General features: G+C 36.6%; 1 protein-coding gene across 2 annotated transcripts in view; it reads right to left on the reverse strand.

The window, feature by feature from the left end:
- The window catches only part of LOC105223791 (uncharacterized), a 141,360-nt gene that overhangs the window by 69,709 nt on the left and 50,709 nt on the right, over positions 1–20,942 (reverse strand). For both annotated transcript variants that reach the window (XM_049458438.1, XM_049458437.1), the window contains exon 2: positions 18,661–18,701. The gene's annotated coding sequence lies outside the window, so the exon portion shown is untranslated. The remainder of the gene's footprint in view (positions 1–18,660; positions 18,702–20,942) is intronic.

A 20,942-nucleotide genomic window follows, 5' to 3' on the forward strand; every position in this document is an offset into this window, starting at 1 on the left:
CGACGGCATTTTCATTTCGGTAATATTAAATTTATTTATTTATTTATTTATAATAATTCATATAACAAAAGTAGTTTTTTATATAAATACATAAACGCAGCACTGGCTACGAGGCCTTCAGCCGATATTAAATTTAGTAGAGCGACACATTTTCAAAACAACATTTTTCCAAAAAATTAAAATTTAGTTTAATATTGTTAATTTACAGAAAAATTATGCAAAATGGGTTGGGAATGAGCGAAGTTTTAAACTTATACAAGCATAAATCAAAATATCATTGCTCACTTTAAATTTTAAAATTTCGCCGCAATTATTATATAGTAGTTCAAAAACATGATCTCTTATTTTTCCCAGAAATACATTTGTAAACAAGTAAGGAAGGGCTAAGTTCGGGTGTCACCGAACATTTTATACTCTCGCATGATAAAGTGATAATCGAGATTTCATTATCCGTCATTTACATATTTTTTTATATTTGTTTCTGTAAAATTAATTAGATTAGTAGTTCCTGAGATATGGTTTTGGTCCATAAGTGGGCGACGCCACGCCCATTTTCAATTTCTAAAAAAGCCTGGGTGCAGCTTTCTTCTGACATTTCTTCCGTAAAATTTTGTGTTTCTGAGGTTTTTTGTTAGTGGTTTACCGCACTTTTTGTGTTTTTAAACATAACCTTTGTTTGGGTGGTGGGCGTGTTTATTATCCTTTTTCTTCCATTTTTTAACTTTTTGTGTAAATCCCGGAAGCAAACGACTCTATAGAGTTTGGTTGACATAGCTATAGTAGTTTCCAACGTATGTAAAAAAAACTTAGTAGGAGGCGGATCCACGCCCACTTTTCCAAAAAAATTACGTCCAAATATGCCTCTCCCTAATGCAATCCTTTGTGCAAAATTTCACTTTAATATCTTTATTTAACACTATATAGGTTTTCGGTTTTCGCCATTTTGTGGGCGTGGCAGTGGGCCGATTTTGCCCATCTTCGAACTTGACCTTCTTATGGAGCCAAAAAATACGTGTACCATCATGATATCTCAATTTTTACTCAAGTTACAGCTTGCACGGACGGACAGACGGACGGACGGACAGACAGACATCCGGATTTCAACTCTACTCGTCACCCTGATCACCCTATATCTGACTCTTTTAGTTTTAGGACTTACAAACAACCGTTATGTGAACAAAACTATAATACTCTCCTTAGCAACTTTGTTGCGAGAGTATAAAAAGGATCTTTCTCCGTTTTTATTTTCCACATAAAAGATTTAAACAGTTCAAGAGCTCAAAACATGCGCTACATCAGCTCGAAAAAAGGCTGGTGAAGGCGCGTTCGACTGACTGGACTGAAGGATACGATTTTCGTTGGTGTTAAGATGACTTTGCAGTATCGTCAGGTATTTTTGCCGGGTCTTCTCACACATCTTTAACTTTTGTATTTAAAGATCCTTATACATATTCGCGCATATACCACGGTGTTCATGTTAGATCTCGTAGGTTTTTTGATTGGAATTATTGTATAATTCCATGCATAATAATTGTATACCATACATCCATATTGGCTTCATGGCTGAATTGTACAAAATGATTTTATGCTCCACGCATAGGTTTCACTTTTCATCCAAAAATAGATTTAGGCTGAGGTTTTAAATTTTGAGGTGGTGTATTTTTGCAGAAATGTGTATCTTTCACTGTTGGACATGTTTCCGTCTTTAGAGGGTGATCCCACGCCCATTATTCAAGCTCCCGTCATCTCTTCTATGCCATCGCGGTTGTGAAACTCAATACTAACGGATCATTTATTCTGTGAGTTGTCACACTTTTAAAATTTTCAAATTCAATTGTTATATGAGGAGTGTGTCAAGAAATGCAAGTTTGGTTGAGTCAGCTTCTGTGGCTTGGAAGATATGTATGTACATTTAGCTCACTCCCACTTTAAATCATTTTTTAATCCCACATGTGCTTCTCACCAATGCGATCTCCAGCACCAAATTACAGTTTGTATCTAAATTTAATGATAAGTTGTGACATTTTTTACGTTTTCGTTTATTGGCTTTTCGAGGGCGTGTCAGTGGTTCATTTACGCCCATCTACGATCTCGTAATTTTTTGTACTAAGAAATCCGCATACCAAGTTTCATTACGATATCTCAATTTTTTCTCAAATTACAGCTTACAGAGACAGATGGACGGACAGACAGTCACTCGAGTCAACTCATTTTATCATCCACATTATTTAGGTACAAATAACTCTATATTTAACTCTAATATTTTTAGGTGATACAAATAAAATTGAAATAAAGTTCTACCTAGAAACTAATGCAGCAGTTTCAGCGTTTCTGATTCTGACGTTCGTTGCACTAGAAGCCTTATAGAATAATCTGATTCTCAGGAACATAACTGTATATAATTTAAGCCAAGTGGACACCATTGTGCAGGTGTATATTTAATAACTGAAAATTTAACTGAAGTTAACTGACCAATATATTGCAAATTGAACTTTACATGCTTAAAGTCATTGTTTACTTTAAAAGAACAATTTCATACGAGTTCAGAGGCCTGCTGCCTCGTTCGCCGTTATTGCAATTGCAGGCAGTGTAAATATTGAAATGGTGTCTCTGCCGCTCTTCAGTCGGCTTGTAGACATTTAATTTGAAATTTTTGATTGCCTTGCCGAAAGACCACATGGCAATGGAAAATAATATTTGCCTGCAAAAAAGATGGTCCGCAGCCAGATTGCCCTGCGGTACAGTAATATTTAATGATTTAAAATTGGTTAAATGAGTTTTCCTAAATCGATATTTTGGAGACTTAAAGATATTAGGGGTATTCAGACCAGCCTTGTTAATTCGTTAGTCGTTATTCGGTAGTTTTTTACATGTATTTTGTTTTTGTAAAATTAACAGACTATCGTTCTACCGAGTAACGAACTATCCATCTGGCAAGCTTGATAATTGTTTCGTTACTCGGTAATATCACATCAGCTGTTCTCCTGCTCCTCTGTACATCAATTTAAAGTACTTACCAGTAATAAATTTGATCTGCTCCACATAATTTTCAATTAAATGACTGACAATTTTTGATTTTGCACTTTGTTGAGGCATTTTTACTCTTTACAATACTAATTGCATTCATTATATTTAATAGAATTAAACTATTTCTAAAAGTATCAAAAACTTTTGTGCATCATACACCAAAATATATTTATTACAAATAGTATTAATTATAATAGAATACATCTATTTAATCAACTTAATCAACTGAATCAGCTGCTTCGGAATAAAATTTACCATACTACAGAGGTAGAACAAAAAGTATGTTCACAGTTAAGCCTTTTAACGAAGTATCAATTAACGAGTTACCAAATTAACAGGCTTCGGTCTGAATACCCCTATTATAATTTGCCTTTTAATTGATGTTGCATATACACGCTAAATAAGCATACTTCAAGCAATTTTGTCACAAATTTTTAGACTGTAGTCTCATTCAAACACTATCAACAACCGTTAATATTTTATTATCATACGACATTTTAATATTCGTCTGACTATAACTCACGTTTTATGACTTTGGGAAAGAGAAAGAGAGAAGGACAGATTTACAATCTAACGGTATATAATTTCCAAGCCACTATGTTACTGATACATTATTTTTACAACATGCCACCCACAATTGTGTACACAACCGAAAACTAGGACAAAGACGAGTAGAGCATAAAACGGAGCTTAGCACCTCATGTCCCAAAAAGAAAATAACTTTCAAAGTAACACTGCTATGCATACACTTTATGAGCTTTACTGTATGAGGTGTGGCGTGTACGTATGTTGTTGTTAATATTTCACTGCTCCCTGGAATTTACGACATCAATTGCATTTGCAATAAAGTCTTGTCCCACTGTGGGTGCAGTGCAATGCATTGAATTTGTGAGGTTAGTATTTTCTTTTATTTGAAAAAATGGTAATTGAACTCCAATGAAATATAGGTGAAAAAAAAGTAAATTGGCAAAAAATAAAATTACGAATTTCAAAGCTTATATACATTTTGTTGCTGCACGGAAACTAATAACGTAACAGGAGACAAATTTACCTTGAAGCCGGGATGAATTATTGATCAATTCCGTTTAATTGATATTTGTACATATGGATATAATTTCAGGGTTATTAATCTGATACCTACCAGATATTTATCAAAAAGTCACAATTCACTGCAGCATTCCCAAACCCATTAAAATTCATTCCAACTATGCTGCCAAGACATGTCGATACTGTTGTTAAAGTGCGTTCTTTATTGCAATGAGCATTTTATTACCGTTTTTATAGCAGTAGGTGGCAGCAGAGAAACCACGACTAGGTGAGTGGGCACAAAATTAAAAGAGCCAGTGAGAAATACGTTAGCACATCTTTGAATTAGGATCAACATCTTTGCACCCTAATGTCTTTAAATGGCATGCAACACTTAAAAGGCCTACAGAATTTTTACGATTGATTTCTTGAAAATTCAAGTATAACAGAAGAACTGAAAGCACTAATTAGAAAAGGATTTGGTTTTTTAAACTTTATGGAATAAAGACGATAAAACGTTTCTATGTCTGCATTTGAATGTTGCTCTTATTTTATTTTACGTGCCCAGTTCAAAGTCGCAGCTGTTGAATATTAGCTGATCCGTTGGGTAATTTTTGACCAAATTTCGAATAATGATAAAATTACTGATTTTTATTATATGTACTCGTATGTATAATTAAAAGCAATGTAATATCGTTTACTTTGCTTTACAGCTTTTTACTTTCGATGATCCATTACTATTTTACAGTGATTGATCTATGCTCATAATTCTATGTCTCTTATACCATACATGTTTGTTTATGATGTTATCGGTGGTTCCAATTAAGTACTTCCTACAAATTCATCAATATACTAGAGTTACTGTTCCTCAGAAAATATCGCGGTTCTAACGGGTGATTTTTTTGAGGTTAGGATTTTCATGCATTAGTATTTGACAGATCACGTGGGATTTCAGACATGGTGTCAAAGAGAAAGATGCTCAGTATGCTTTGACATTTCATCATGAATAGACTTACTAACGAGCAACGCTTGCAAATCATTGAATTTTATTACCAAAATCAGTGTTCGGTTCGAAATGTGTTATTATCGACAAATTTTGTTCAGCGATGAGGCTCATTTCTGGTTGAATGGCTACGTAAATAAGCAAAATTGCCGCATTTGGGGTGAAGAGCAACCAGAAGCCGTTCAAGAACTGCCCATGCATCCCGAAAAATGCACTGTTTGGTGTGGTTTGTACGCTGGTGGAATCATTGGACCGTATTTTTTCAAAGATGCTGTTGGACGCAACGTTACGGTGAATGGCGATCGCTATCGTTCGATGCTAACAAACTTTTTGTTGCCAAAAATGGAAGAACTGAACTTGGTTGACATGTGGTTTCAACAAGATGGCGCTACATGCCACACAGCTCGCGATTCTATGGCCATTTTGAGGGAAAACTTCGGACAACAATTCATCTCAAGAAATGGACCCGTAAGTTGGCCACCAAGATCATGCGATTTAACGCCTTTAGACTATTTTTTGTGGGGCTACGTCAAGTCTAAAGTCTACAGAAATAAGCCAGCAACTATTCCAGCTTTGGAAGACAACATTTCCGAAGAAATTCGGGCTATTCCGGCCGAAATGCTCGAAAAAGTTGCCCAAAATTGGACTTTCCGAATGGACCACCTAAGACGCAGCCGCGGTCAACATTTAAATGAAATTATCTTCAAAAAGTAAATGTCATGAACCAATCTAACGTTTCAAATAAAGAACCGATGAGATTTTGCAAATTTTATGCGTTTTTTTTTTAAAAAAAAGTTATCAAGCTCTTAAAAAATCACCCTTTATAACGCCTTTTGCGCCAATTGAGCTGCAATATTTTTGTTTCATAGAGGCACTAACCGAGTTGAGCTTCATTATAGAGAGGTCTAGTTTAAATTTTACCATTATATATAAGTATAACGGACCCCTTTTTGAAATACTTACGCCTGCGCAACGTTTACATATCTACTTGGCGCCGTTTACGTCGAGATCTTAAATTTAAAACGTAAAAAAATACAGCTTGTACAAGAACTGAAGCCGTTCGACCTTCCCAAGCTACATCGATTCGCTTTATGGACTCTTGAAAAGTTTCAAGAAGATCAGACGTTTCATTGCTAAATTTTGTTCTGCGACGACTTAACCGTCAATGGCCATTGCCCACCAAGATCCGGCTTTGATTCAGGCCTTGGAACAAAACATGATGCGTGTCGTTCGCCGGTTATCAGTAGAAATGATCAAATGTAAAAATGGGATGAGACCATATACTATATTTTATAGCGCAAAGGCTTTGTCCCTCAGGATTCAGTTTTAATTTACTATTTAATTTTACTCCTGCCTGAAATGTCATTTGCTAACAAGCGTCTAGGTACACCGAAAAAGAAAAATATTAAAACAACTTGTCAGAACAAAATAGTTATGCATAATAAATTAAGGAAAATTGATCCAATACAATAAAACTAATTTAGAAAACCAACAACTTTGCTCTTCTCACAATCACCAAGGAGTTCTGTAATTACCTGTAATAATAGTTCTCATCAAATAGTGAGCCAACTTTTGGAATTTTTTATACGTTAATTACCGTCTCATATACATATGTACATATACCGTTATTAAGTGATGTATATGTATAATTACACGCTCACACAGATTTAATGAGTCATGATTGCGACACGAACTAAGGAATTTGCTCTTCCCAACTTAACTAACCGCACGATTGCTACTTGGTGGTATTCACTTAGTACATTAGGGTTAGGCATGCCAACAACAATTTTCCCTTCTGAACTATGTCAAGTATTTATTTGTTTATTGGGGTGTGTATGCGAGATGACCAATATTATAAATGACCTTGCAGGCTGTCAGAAGTAATAAAGAGTCGTCACAGTTATACGTGTGTGAATAAAGTTAAGGAAAGACATAAGTATGTAAGGGGTAAAGGGTATATTACATACATAATATAATATGTACATGTGTGTAGGTTTGATCGAAGATACGAACTTAATAGTTTCTGATAAAGAAGAACACACAAAGCTCACAAATACAGTTAATAATGGATATAAAGATATATGAAATGTATATATACATATGTGTATGTATTATATCACATACTCATACTCACATATATAAGACACCCAGAACTAAAGACATTAATATGATGAGTGACAGCGAAGGGATAATAAGAGCGCTCAACATTTGACATGCCTTTCTCTGAGATATTCTTTGGGGTTTCACTTTGGCATTCCGCAAATTATTTCAAGCTGATTATGTAATCAAAACACAAACTAGGCAAATGCATATGGCAGAAACGTAATGATGACAACTACAACAACAATCGCAACATCGAGTACAATTCTCCTCAACAAAGTGGTTTTGGCTTAAATTTTTTTGACAAGCTGTCCAGTTCTTTCGATTTTGTTTTACGTACATACAGCACATTAACACAAGACTTGCTACAAATGACCAAAAAGGTCTTCTACCCGACAAATGAAGTGAGTTTTTCTAATTGGAAATTGTTGGCCGTGTATTACTAAATAATTCTAGATAATTATAGAGGCGACCAGGGTTAAGCCCGGCTATTGAATTAATGTAGAATGAAAACCACTAAATGAAGGGAACTGTGCCACAGTTGCTACTAGTTACATATGGTATTTGGCAAATGGAAATTGAAAAGGTATACTTGTACGACAGAATGTTTTAGGGAACACTTTTAAGGCACAATGTATAGCAGTTTATTCTGCACAATGAAATGTTTTGAGATATTAATTTAATTTGAGAATTAAGTAATTGCCTCCGTTAAGCAGAGCTGAATAAATTTTAGTTATTCACTCCAATATAACTTCCATTTATAAGGCTCTAATGAAAAATACGGATATGAGTTCGGGGAAGCCGAACTTTACATTTACACACATATATATTTGTGGCCTATAGGGCTATGGTAAAAAATAGTGGTATAGTGTATCAACTTGTTTTTAAGGTATACTACATCTAAGAGTTTATCGCTAAATTGATTGGCCACACCTTCCAAACCTGGTTCGTTTTTACTAAATTGGAAGTTTCTTTTTCCCAAAAGTGAAGAGATATAACGGTTTTATAGGAGACTCTCTACCAAAAAAGTTAAAGCAACTAGATGTTGACCACGTTGAATTCTTGGAATAACATTTTTGCGTCATTTGGTATGGCTGATTTATTCAATAACCTTGACATGATTTTCTGTTTTCTTAAGGGGATTTTTGCCAATGCATTCGCAAACAGTTTTAAGGGTGGAATTGGTTCGAACAACTCGGAGACGACCATTTCTTTTTTTGTCATCAACTGTAGCCGTTTGGGAAAAACAATCAATAGTAAAGTAAACATAAGTCCTCATAAGTGAGGGAGGCATTCACATCAGCCTAATCCGAGAACCTTGGATGAAAGACGACACGATTAAAGGATTAAACAGCAGAAAATACAAAATCTATTACAAGCAAAGTGAAGGTAAATCAAGGACATGTATTATTATCAAGAAAGATATAACCAATACACATATACCCATTTATTTGTCCCGACCATGGCACAGCCGACTACATGGTGGTAAAGGAGGAACAGAAAAGTAGCTTTTTTCTGGTGTCGTATTACGTTCCCCACGATAGAAATGGGCCACCTACAACCCTAGTAAGATTAGCAAAAGGAAACAGAAGAAAGCATATCCTAATAGAATGTGGCGCCAGTGCGATACATACCATATGGAAATGCACCACCACAAACGCCCGGAGTGAGTCGCTATTGTAATACTTATAATTCAAATAGTAGCCAAGCTTTCGTTATGGGAGGAAATCTTGGATCTCACGCTATTAACAGAATCAGATGGACTGGTCGTCGATGGTTGAAGGGTGTTCGAGGAGGCATTTATGTCGTACCACACTTGGATTCTCTCCAGAGTACGCGAGTACTCCCCAATAATATCGCATGGGGTGAATTTACCAAGGAAGACACGAAAAACTTAAAAATCCATCATTGAAAACCCTTTATTGAGAAGTACACAACCAAAAATTGTCAACCGTGTAAAGATATCTTCAAGAAGTAGCAAAAGGCAATTAGGAAAGCAAAGGCGAAAAATAGTCGCTATAACAGCTGTTTCTAAGGTTAGAAAATATATATAGGACAGCATACAATCATCTTACATTCCGAGAAGCTGGGAAAGAGTAAAAATGGTGTTCTTCATTAAACTTGTATATGAAACTAATAAGAAGCCAAGCGGTACATGTAGCATTTCTTCACAAAATAATAATATGTTCAAGTAGATATCCAATTCCAAGAACGGTTGGTCTATACCGAACTGTCGTATTGTCGATCGAGAATATTATGGTCGACCGTCATGGTTTGCTGATTTGGAGTTGAGGATCTTCAAATTTTGGTCAGATACACAATTTTTAGATGAAGCCAGACGAGTTAAAATACCAAATAAAGGAGTAACGATTCCTAATTTAAAACGATTTTTTTTTGCGTTCAATAGGTATAAATGTCGGATATTTGAGAGACGTTGCAGTCGTGAAAACTTAAAAAAAGATAGTGAGAGTAATACTAACATTTTTTCTGTGACATTAAACCATTAACTATCCGATCTGACCTTATATACATCTCCTACGTTTACATATACTATATACTTTCAAATGACTTATGAATAAAGTATTCTTCTTTGAAGCTTAAAAGCTTAAGGAGTTCGATTATTTTTTGTTTACTAACTCTATTTGCGCTTCCACTATTTCTCTTCCTGTTTCCGGTACTAACTCCCCATAAAAAGTGAAGTTTATGAACACAATTTAATATTATCTTTAAATAGAGTGCTGAAAACATTTATGTGTGAATAAAAAACTCTAAAAAATAGAAATATCATAGTTAAGGCAGCCACTGAAGTAATCGTGTAAATGGCACATGGAGTCCTCATCCTTCTACTTTCTTATAAATACCCAGCTCTACAAGTTAACCTTTCTCTTTTTGGACTTTATCCATTTTTTCTTTGGCTAATACTTATTGCACAACTGAGCTGGTCATTCCCTTATTCCCTGCCGCATGGTAGAGTAGTTGAAGGCAGAGAGGAAAAATGGCGCGTGTGTCATCCCTATCAAGCACACACACCCAAACAAGCATATGTACTTGCTTGAGGCAATGAAATAGTAATTTACTCGTTTGTTCACACATTACACCAACAACGTCCCAAACACCATTCCACGCACGCACACACGCATACACGCACCCGTTCGCCCAAATAAGCACACACTTAATGATAGCCTTGTTTTCTTTGTCCGCCTTCGCCTTCTCTCCCATTGCTTGAGAAGATCCGATATTTACTGTTTTTCCTTATTTTGTTCGCTTTTATGGTTGTTTGTGTTATATATTTGACAATTATATGGGCAGTGGGGCGGTTGTATAACTGTTCACACAGTTGGCCAGCTAGCTGCTTGGCCGGCTCCCTGCGAGCTTTAAAGAGACATTACAAAAAAGGAAAATAAAAATAAATGAAAGGAAATAAGTGCGTGGCTTTTGGAATGTCAGCAAATGAAAATCTTATTTCGTTTGTAAATGAAAAAGAAATTGGACGGCAAAGCTCTCGGACTTAACATAAAACTACTGACAGTTCGCATGGCTTTCTTGTTTGAAATTAAATTGCTTCGGTTAAAGAAATTGCCTAAAGCTTCGAGGGGCCAAACGCAAAATGAACAGCTAAGCTTGGCCTGAGCGTTTTGATTATAATTTGACATGGCGAAGTCTGCTGCCTTCCTTTGCCCTGGCCTGCTTATTTTAATTAAAAAATGTCGTATTTTCTAGTCATTTATGGAAATTCATTTGTATCAGTTATTAAATTTTTAATGAGATTTTAAAGTTTTTCTTTCAATGGCCTTGAAACATGTCTTATAATGAGATAGTATCAACAATTGGACCATCTGAATGAAGCAGGAGCTCATAAGCCGCCAGCATTGGTCAAACGGAGAGGATTGCGCTCCATCAGGATATCATAAATATGGATAGTGATTCGCCAGAAGCTTTCGCAAATTTGTTGGCAGATTCGTATAGCATTGACAGACGGCAGCGTTAATCTGGTTTAACTGCATTAATCCGGATTAATTCAGGAGTTAGTGAAGATAACTCTGTTGCTAAATCCCATTTAATCCTCAAAATTTTAGAGAGTTAGCTGCAGTTTCGCTGGCAACATTTTAAAAAATGGCCAATTTTATTCTATTGCAAATGAAAAACAAGCAACACTGAAGCTGTTTTGAAAATTTGCATTAATAAAACAAGAAGTTTTATGTTATGATAGAGTTTTAAAAATAACGTGTGGATATCTTTTTGTAATAAAAAATGTTTTTTTTTTTATAAAAATGGCAATTATTTGTTTACAAGAGTTTCAAACTCCCATAGCTGCCGTCTGTCACCTAAAAATTTGGATCTGATTAAGTGCCAGTTAATCCGGATTAACGCTGCCATCTATCAAGGCTATTATGCACCCATCTTATAGTCCCGACGTAGTACCATGTATTTGTTTCCTACTCCGTTCTAAGACGGATGGTATTTTCGCTGAAAAAATCGCTTGTGAAAATCGATTGTACCATTTCTTTGCCAATGAAAATTAGGACTTGGATGCAAGCAGCTTCAAAGTTCAAAGTCATCGAACAAAATGGTTAATCTCGTTCGGATCACGGAATCTGTTCGAAGACAGCTGGTAAAATTTTTCTTTCTATTTAGATTTATAGTAACGCAGTTTTTTCTCGACATTCTTATAAATTAGAAGGCAGATGGTGGAAGGAAGCCCACAATTTTTTAAAGCTATGATGGATCATGCTCTCCTAGTTGCTATGACAAAAAGTAAAATTCTGCGGTCTTTTAAAGAACTGTACGATTGCTTGATAACCGATGGTACTTGGTTAAAATTTATTTGTTGCCTAAATATATATATACAAATACCATATTTAATTAAAGTCGTTTGCTTAATTTAGTCCTCAATGAATGTACTCATTTATTAATTTGAAATTGAAATACTCAATTCATTTGTGTGCACCGAACTGCCCTCGCTCAAATTGGCTTCATTGACAGCCAGCTCTCTCACTCTGCAGAGCACTTCAGCTTAAAATGTTTAAATTGCCTCTAAAGTAGCACTTAGCCATTTAAATTTCAATTTTCACAGCCAGTGGCCACTTAAAATAATTGGTGTGATTATTGTGACTGTTTCTTTATTATTTTTTCACTTTTTTCGCAGAAAATTTCAAGCTCTCTCGCCAAGTATTTGTTGTTGCATGCAATTAATTCATCATTAGTGAGTGAGCTGAGAGTTGTAGTGCCCGCGGGCGACATTCCACGAAAACCACAATTCCACTCAAAATATTTCACTGGCGTCGACTGCAAACTGGGCATTGTCATGCAAATCTTTTCAATCGGCTTGGGCCTGAAATGTATACCAAAAAATGCTATGATGACAAAATGGCTGATAATGTTCGAAATATACTGCCAACTAAAATCGTACGGGATAGCCAGCCAGATAATTAAGTATGGAAAATAATAAACATTTGTTTGTCTCCCTCCAGGGCTTTTCGTTGGTGCCAGCGGCTTTCCTAATTGAAGGCAGCCAACAAGAGTGAACACAGTCATCGGAGCTAAGAGGGCCAAAGGAACGAAAATACATATGTAAGGAACAGTTAGAGCAAGAAAAACATCCAAGCAAAAACGCAGTCGCCAGTGTAAAGTAATAATTTAATATTCGATGAAAGCATAAAGTCGCTACAAAAGTGAAGAAAGCAGAATACCACAGAATGACTGTCACAAATCTAGTATTTTTGGCATGCACAAGGCGCGCTGAGCTGAGCCAATTGAAACTATGAAGAAATTCATTTAGGACTCACTATTAGGTACAACTTTATATATACAGAAATATTCGAGACCGACTCGATAAGTACTTAACCTCACCGTCCAATGGTGACGTTATGACTTTACGACCATTGTCGCAACATGGATGCAGTTCAATGAAATATAGCAGTAATTCAGTGAACTGCATCTGCGAACCTACCCTACTGCCCGATGGCTACACACTCACTTTGTGACCGTCGACGAAATATGAATCCTGCGAACCTACTCCGAAAAGGGCAGTGACTGTCCTATCGGCCAAAAATGAGATGGCTACTCTTTTCTGGGATTCATATAAAACGACCACTATGAGAAGAGCTCTACTATGTCGGAATAATAAGCCGATTCGATGGCGAATTGCAAAAAAAAAAAAAACGGAAAGCTATCCACCATTTTCTACAGATTTCTATTCGCGCGGCTTCTTTTCTTCTTAATCTAGAAAAGGTTCCTGTGTTGGTAGAAAACCGGGTTCAAGAAGAGATATACTACAAGAACTCCGTATAATGGATTAAACAAGTTGGAGATTCACTGGGTCCGGTGTATCGAGCTAAGAGCAGATTTTGACAAGAATGAACCCCATTTTTTTATTGTGTGTTTTTTATGGAGGCTAGTACTTATCGTTCCGCCCTCGTATCTGTACATAGCCCACTGAGTAGCACGAAAAGCGCAAATTGGTTGGTAAGCAAGTCAAGCAGCAGTTATGAAGTTGAAATTTAGCTGCCGGCACATTGTAAGATATACAAAAGTATGGCAACACAACAGTCGGAGAATATGCAGTTCGAAATGACGAGCACAACACTAGTGTGTGCAGTGCCACTAGAAACCACGCAGACCATTCAAAACAAACTGGAACCGCATCATCAACATGAACTAGACGCCTCTATGCTTGTGAGTTGCTTAGTGCTAGTAAGTAAATATATTTTATGAGTAAATGAAGAGGCAAACAAGCGAGAAAGTCTGTTTGCGATACAAATTTAATTTTAACGAGGCAAACGAACGAGCTGCCCCAACCACAGGCCACTGGTAAGCACATAAAAATATATATACATTTGTATGTATGTTTATGGATATGTAGGTAAATGTACTTATGAGGAAATTCTTTTGGCTTGATATATGTTGCTACAGGGTCATGTCATTAAAAACTGTAGGTTTTAGAAATAACGAGTTTCTTATGGATTAACTTCACAGTATTCCATCTAACATATTGCCGTGATGTGTCCTTCAGCAGAACCTATTTTTTCTAGACTTCGGGTTTACCTCGAATTCTACAGCACTTCCACTTCAAAGACCTTCACGAATATTCAGATTTTCTTTGCGTTTTTGGTATATTTTTGAAATAAAACCATTAGATAAAAAAATTCTTGCAAAAACTCTAAAAAAAATCGTATGAAACTCTCAACATTATAACTCGGCTAAGGCAAATCACGCAGCATGCTCTAGAAACATCTGAAGATGGTGAAATTGTTCTTGCCTTGTATACTTGTATAATATGTAAGTAAGGATGGTAAAAAGTAGTTTCTAGAATTGTCGGGTCAACGTAAGCGGTGCAGAATCAGATTGATATCGGTTCAAAGACCGTCAGCTCAGCAGAATTTACGGAAATTATTTGGGGAATTCTTTATTTTGCGAAAAAAAAAATATATTGAAGGAAGTAACCTACTAAATTTGCATAGGAAGGTTCCTCATACTAAGTGGAATTAATAATCAGGTAGGTAGGTAGGAGTGCAGCCCTATCGGGCTCAATTAGCACTGATGTGCCATTTTGGTACACTATTCGTAGAACCTCCTGTATCTGCTGTTACGTTCCACCTTCTCTCTCAAACCATTTTGAGGTTTCGATGAAACTACTTATGTCCGATATGCTTTTGGTGGAAATCCATTCAAGGTTTGGTGCTTGGTGGATTTCGAGTGTTTTGTGTCGGATCTGTGCCAGAGCTGGACATTCGCAGAGAAAGTGGAAGATTGTTTCCTTGTTCCCTGCTACTCCGCAGCCACGGCAGATGTCATACCCATACCCATACCCGTACATACCCATTTTGGACGCATGTTCCCCAAAAGGTCAGTGCCCTGTTGTGGTAGCTGTTATTCTGTAAATACTTTTTCTTGACCTATTTAATAGGTCGTTGGTTCTTTTCCTGTCGTATGTTGGCCATAATTGTTTAGTTATGACGCATTTTGTAATGATTTTCCACCTGTTGTTAGCAATTTGTTGAAATTGTCTATTGATCTCTCCTTTGATCGATCCTAGCGGGCTCGGTATGAGCTCCGCCTCGGATTCATTGAGGAAAGCTCCTGCCTTTGCCAACTCATCTGCTTTTTCGTTACCGAAAATGTTCCTGTGGCCGGGAACCCAGATCAAGTTTAGCTGGAGCTTGTCTTTTATTGAGCTTAGTGCTCTCTTGCAGTTGTGAACTATACTGGAATTTGTCATGGGTGAAGACAATGCCAGGAGGGCCGCCTGGCTATCCGTAAATATAGTTGCTTTATGTATATTCCCGTGATTTTCTAATAGAACTTCGCAGGCTTTTTCTATGCCTAGTACTTCTGCTTGGAAGATGCTAGCCGAGTTCGGTAGACGTATAGAGAGAGATATGCCCAGATCAGCGGAGAATACCCCCGTGCCCACTCCGCAGTCCATTTTGGACCCGTCGGTATAGACTGAGGTGGTACCCTCCTCTGCAATTGAACCTCTTCTCCATTCTCGTCTAGATGGTATCCTCACCTGGAAGTGTCTATTGAAATCCAGCTTTGGGAGAATGTAGTCTGATTTATTAATAGTGAGCTTGTTTAGGATTACACTATGTCCGTAGTTCTGCTGATTCCAACCTCCCAATTCTTTTATTCTTATCGCCGCAATAGCTGCTGTTTTTTGAATAAAAATTAATAATCAAGGTCGCGCAAGAAATTTAACTGCTATAAGGTCAAATAATGCGACAACAATGCGGTTTTTAAATTATCAACAGTAACGGAAATAATTTCTGTATTCTAATAATCAGGGATTGAATTCAATTGAAGTATAGAGAATCAGAAGACAATGTTTGGATTGATCATCTTGAATATTAACGGAGTCCCGAGAATGGATTTTTTACACAAAAGCAGTATTTTGAGCAGACGGTTAAGCACATCTCGAGTATTGAAGATATGAATCAATATAATAATAAATATTTTAGATTATTTACTTCGTTGTTCCTTAAAACGAGCACAACTTAAAGCAACATATTATTGAATAGTGAAATGTATTCTTAAAGACACGAAAACTTACTCCTTAAGCAATAGTTGTGACTACTATGCGGCAATGTGAAGAGCTCTTGCTGCTGCTACCTTGTATAAAAATTATTAAATAAAATATTAAAGCAACTTCACCGACCATGCATCACCGGTTGCAGCCAACAACCACAAAAAGTGTTGTGCAAATAGCAACCAAATTTCCGAGAAATACACGAATATTAACATAGATGAAGAACTGAAAAGCAGCTGGAGGACATAAATGCCAACCTTCCTTAAGGTCATGCCACCAAAGTCGACTTGCTCCACTTGAAGCTACTTGCGCTTCCGACTCTTGGGTTTATATAGTCAATTTGTATGAATCTGCATATTTACCTGCGTCTTTCGACTTATACCTGCATATCTATATGTGCATGTCAATATGTATACTGCTTGTAGCTGCAAACTGTTTGGGGTATGTCTCAGCAATGTTGCTTCCAGCTAGTTTCAGGCGATGCCAGCAACTCTAACACTTGGCTGAATACTCGAGCAACAGCCAAGCGCATTCTTGCTTGCTTCCCGAGTATGTTTTTGCTTATAGTGGCTTATCCACTGTTGCTATTATATACTAGTTTAGGTGGTTTTGGCTTTCGGCTTCTATTTCACAATTTAAATTAAACTCGAAAACTTCTTACTTAAGTAAATATTTGTAAAATTAATAAAGCGCTTAAGGAACGTGGAGCGTGGAAAAAAATAATTTGGGTACTGAATCAACCTTTTTTTCGGTAAATAAAAATAAAAGTAATATATCCGGTTTTCGAAGTTAGCTTTCAAAAAGGAAATATCTGCTTTCGAATTCCAAAATTTAGCTTATTATTAACTTATTATTTAACGAGTTTGGCAAGTTGAGGCCGATATCGTAAGGAACCCAAGTCACCTGTTTCTGAATAATTAGCAGCACACGCAATCGCTTTGATATGGCTTGGCGGGTGACTCCCAATGCTGAAGCCAGCACTTCCTGCGTATGACACAGATCCTGATCGAGTTATGTCTCCAATTCACCGTCATCGAAGGTTTTTCTCTTTCCTTCACGCAGACAATCACTTCTATTGAAATCGCCGTTTTTTAGCGACAAAAACAATCGTCGCACGTTGTTTGGCTTGAGGCATACCTCCGTAAACTTTGCGGAGTTGCCTATGTGCTTCAGCACCTGATTTCTTCGACTGAAAGAAGAAAATCAACACTTCTCGAAAGCGACGATTATTTGGCAAAAAATCCGACATGTACGTACAACCAAAAGTATATAGCACATAAACTAAGTCACTAATGTGGAAACACAGATCCTTTGGCAAATGTCTAGATGTCACGTTTTGGATATGTCAAAATCGATAATATTTAACTGCTGGAGTCATTTTTTGACAAACGGCGGAAACTTAGTTGCGCAGCAGCAGAAATGTTAGTTATATTATTATGTAAGTTACTATAATTAAAATATTTTTTTTTTGTCACTTAGCCTAAATAGTCGTTTGCTAGGCTCCCATTTCGGTATGATTCTAACCCCATAAGTTTCGAAATATTTCATTCTAGACATATTATTCTAAAAAAACATCTAGAATCCTTAGTCTTTAGCATTCCCATAATTCCAAATTGAAAAATACAAAAATTTCCATTTTCTAGTTAGTTCAGACAACTTGTTCTGTCAAAATTCAACAGATATCATTGTACTTTACTCTAGGAGAATTGGAATGTTGTTGCTTTCAAACTTTTCGTTTCAAAATTACTTCCCTATTTACACACACATACAAATATCAGCCGAAAACTCGCTGTGTGAAGTAGAAAATACAATGAGAATAAAATAAGTCACACTGATTGCAGGACAAAACAACTGACATAAGTATCATCATTACGTAACTACAAGACAGCAAAGGACCCATGATTATTGCCCTATTGATGCTTTGAGCATTTGGCAGATTAGCCAAAACATGGAGGCAATGCATAGCCATGAACTTACTTAATTTGATGGTTGTTGTATTTGCCTCCTTTTAAGTCGAAATTCAGGACTCTGTTTGCCAGAAGCCTGGCGGTCATCATGTTCGTCCAAATTGCCAAAGTATTTCCATTAAGTTCTGCTAATTTAGGCGATCTCTTCTGTTCGGCGGGTTGTGTTAGTTTCGCTTGAGGCGTGCAAACTTTGGCTTGACTTTTTAACTGTTCCTAACAAAATACTGCCACGATTTCACTGGCAAAGGATAACGAAGCGAGTTTGGGAACTCGCCAACAAATTTAACTGTTGCTGTATATGTATATGATTTTGTATATGTATATGTGTTTGTATATGTACTATATAAGTGCAATAAGTAAATATTATAAATATAATAAGTAGCATAGATGTGGAAATAACACGACTTTTACGGTTTTTTTGGAAGAAGAAAAGCAATATTTAAATTGAACTTGTTTTCTGAGATTTTTTATTGCAAGCAGCGATTTTTTTTTTTAATTTTTATAATACTTACTAGATTTCCCATATAATTCTCATGTATTTCCATCCAGATTCCTAAAAATGAAAAATATATATATAGTATATTAAAGGTTAAAAATAGAACAGTTAATTCATCACACATAGTTATATATAACAAGTAAGGAAGGACTAAGTTCGCGTGCAACCGAACAGTTTATAATCTTGCAACTTGCAAGAATCAAAACCAAGGAAATACTTTAAGGTGTAAAACCAATCACACAGAGTAAAGTCAGCCGGATGTTCGAAAATCCTTATGTTAGTTATATAAAGCTTAGGCCAAGTTTGAAATTTATCTATTTTAAGCAGAAAGATACACTGTGATGAGTACAACACGCTCTCTCATTTTTATTGAAATAACTCAAATATTGGCCGATATACTTATGCGGTACAAAGTCACCCCGAAGTTCGAAAATCTTTATATTAAGTATATGGGGGCTACGGGAAGTATTGGTCCGATTCAACCCATTTTTGACATATACGAGGTATGACAATTAAGTAATGAGTCTGATTCTATAAAAAAACATATATTTGAAAATTATTCTATAACTCTGTCATCCCCTTCAAAGTAGTCCCCTTGGAGCTATACAGCGATTCCAGCGCGTTTTCCATGCTTCGTAACATTTCTGGAACGCGAGTACCCTCGTCACGGCCGCTTGGATGTCCGTAATCGACTCAAAATGGATTCCTTTGACCACCGATTTGGCGCTGAGGTCGGCGCGTTGTCGTGATGAAGGATCCAGTTACGAGCGATGTCTGGGCGCACCCTGTTGATTCGTTTTCGCAATCTTTCGAGTACTTGGCAATAGTAGGCTTGATTCACAGTTTTCCCCGGTGGAACGAATTCTTTGTGGACGATTCCAGGGCTATCAAAAAAGGCAATAATCATCGTTTTCACCTTCGACTTGCTCATGCGAGCTTTTCTCAGGCGGGGGGCGTGCGGAGACAACCATTGTGAGCCTGGGCACGACTAAGAGCACTATCACCATACACACTTACAATTTTAGCGTACGTTTCCGAAGCTGTTTCGCCCAATCTGTCGCAAAATGTTATCGCGACGCGTTGCTCTTGATTTCGTTTTTCCATTTTCGTGACGAGCACTACAAACACACGTCTACTCAACTTGACACAGCAGGCGAACAAAACAAGCTAGGATGATGGTACATATTGTATATCAATAAGGAGAAGAAGGATGCCGGAAAAAAAGAAAGGGAATTTCAAGGTTACAGGTTTACCACAAGCGCGGCAATAAAATCAATCTCATTACTTAAATGTCAAACCTCGTAATAAAAACATACCATTATAAGAGAAGTATTATTCTTTAATTTCAGTTATATATATCACATATTAACCGACATTTTCGATAGGTCTAAATTTTCGGTACCTAGGAGCTTGAGTTTTGGTTGGACTTGAAAAATGTTTGGTCACAAGGTTAAAATTGTGACAAATCGTATGTACAATGTGACATACGAATGGTAGAAGAATGCCACGTACTAATTTTGTCGAATTTTTACACCAGCTCCCATAAAACTCCCTCATACCATCTCGGTGGTAATATTAAATGTCTCTGGCGTATTTAGTTATTAATTTATCGCACATGAAGTACTTTTTAACAGTACCGTTATATGGGGAGTGACTGGGGTTATCGTCCGATTTCATCCATTTTCACACTGTCGGTAGAAATTCGTATAAGATTTGTACTCGGCAAAGCTGGTTGTAGCTTTTTAAGTGATTTAGGAGATATGTATATTAAACTCGTTAGAGGGCGGGGCCACGATCATTTTATCAAAAATTTTGCCCACAGGTGCCCGTTACTACTGCCATCCTCTGTACCAAATTACAGTTTTACAATATATCTCAGTTTCGAAGGTTATACTTCAGTTGATTCAAAGCGTTCTCAAAACCTTCTACTAACATGGCTTCATGAGCAAATCTGCCTGCAATCAAACCTACATAAAATATAAAGCGAGACGGAATATATGTCATATGTCGTACATTCGATCCGTAAAAAATGTTCATAAATCTTGTCTCCCCTCCACAATGCGATTCGGTACAAAGCTTATAAGTCATTCTTGGTGACGTTGAAGAAGAGAAGGGAGTGCTGGAATATATTTCAAGATTTTACTAAAAATTACCATACTTAGAGGAAAGTACAATTGAAATTGGCAACCAAATGAGCGACTTGAATTCAATTGGTGAATTGGAGGTCTTAACTTTAATAATTCTCACTCACTAATTCCTCATATACATATATGTAGCTCTTCTCAATTCTAAGCATAA

The sequence above is a fragment of the Bactrocera dorsalis genome, chromosome 5, assembly GCF_023373825.1.
Source record: "Bactrocera dorsalis isolate Fly_Bdor chromosome 5, ASM2337382v1, whole genome shotgun sequence".
Classification (NCBI taxonomy): Eukaryota; Metazoa; Arthropoda; class Insecta; order Diptera; family Tephritidae; genus Bactrocera; species Bactrocera dorsalis.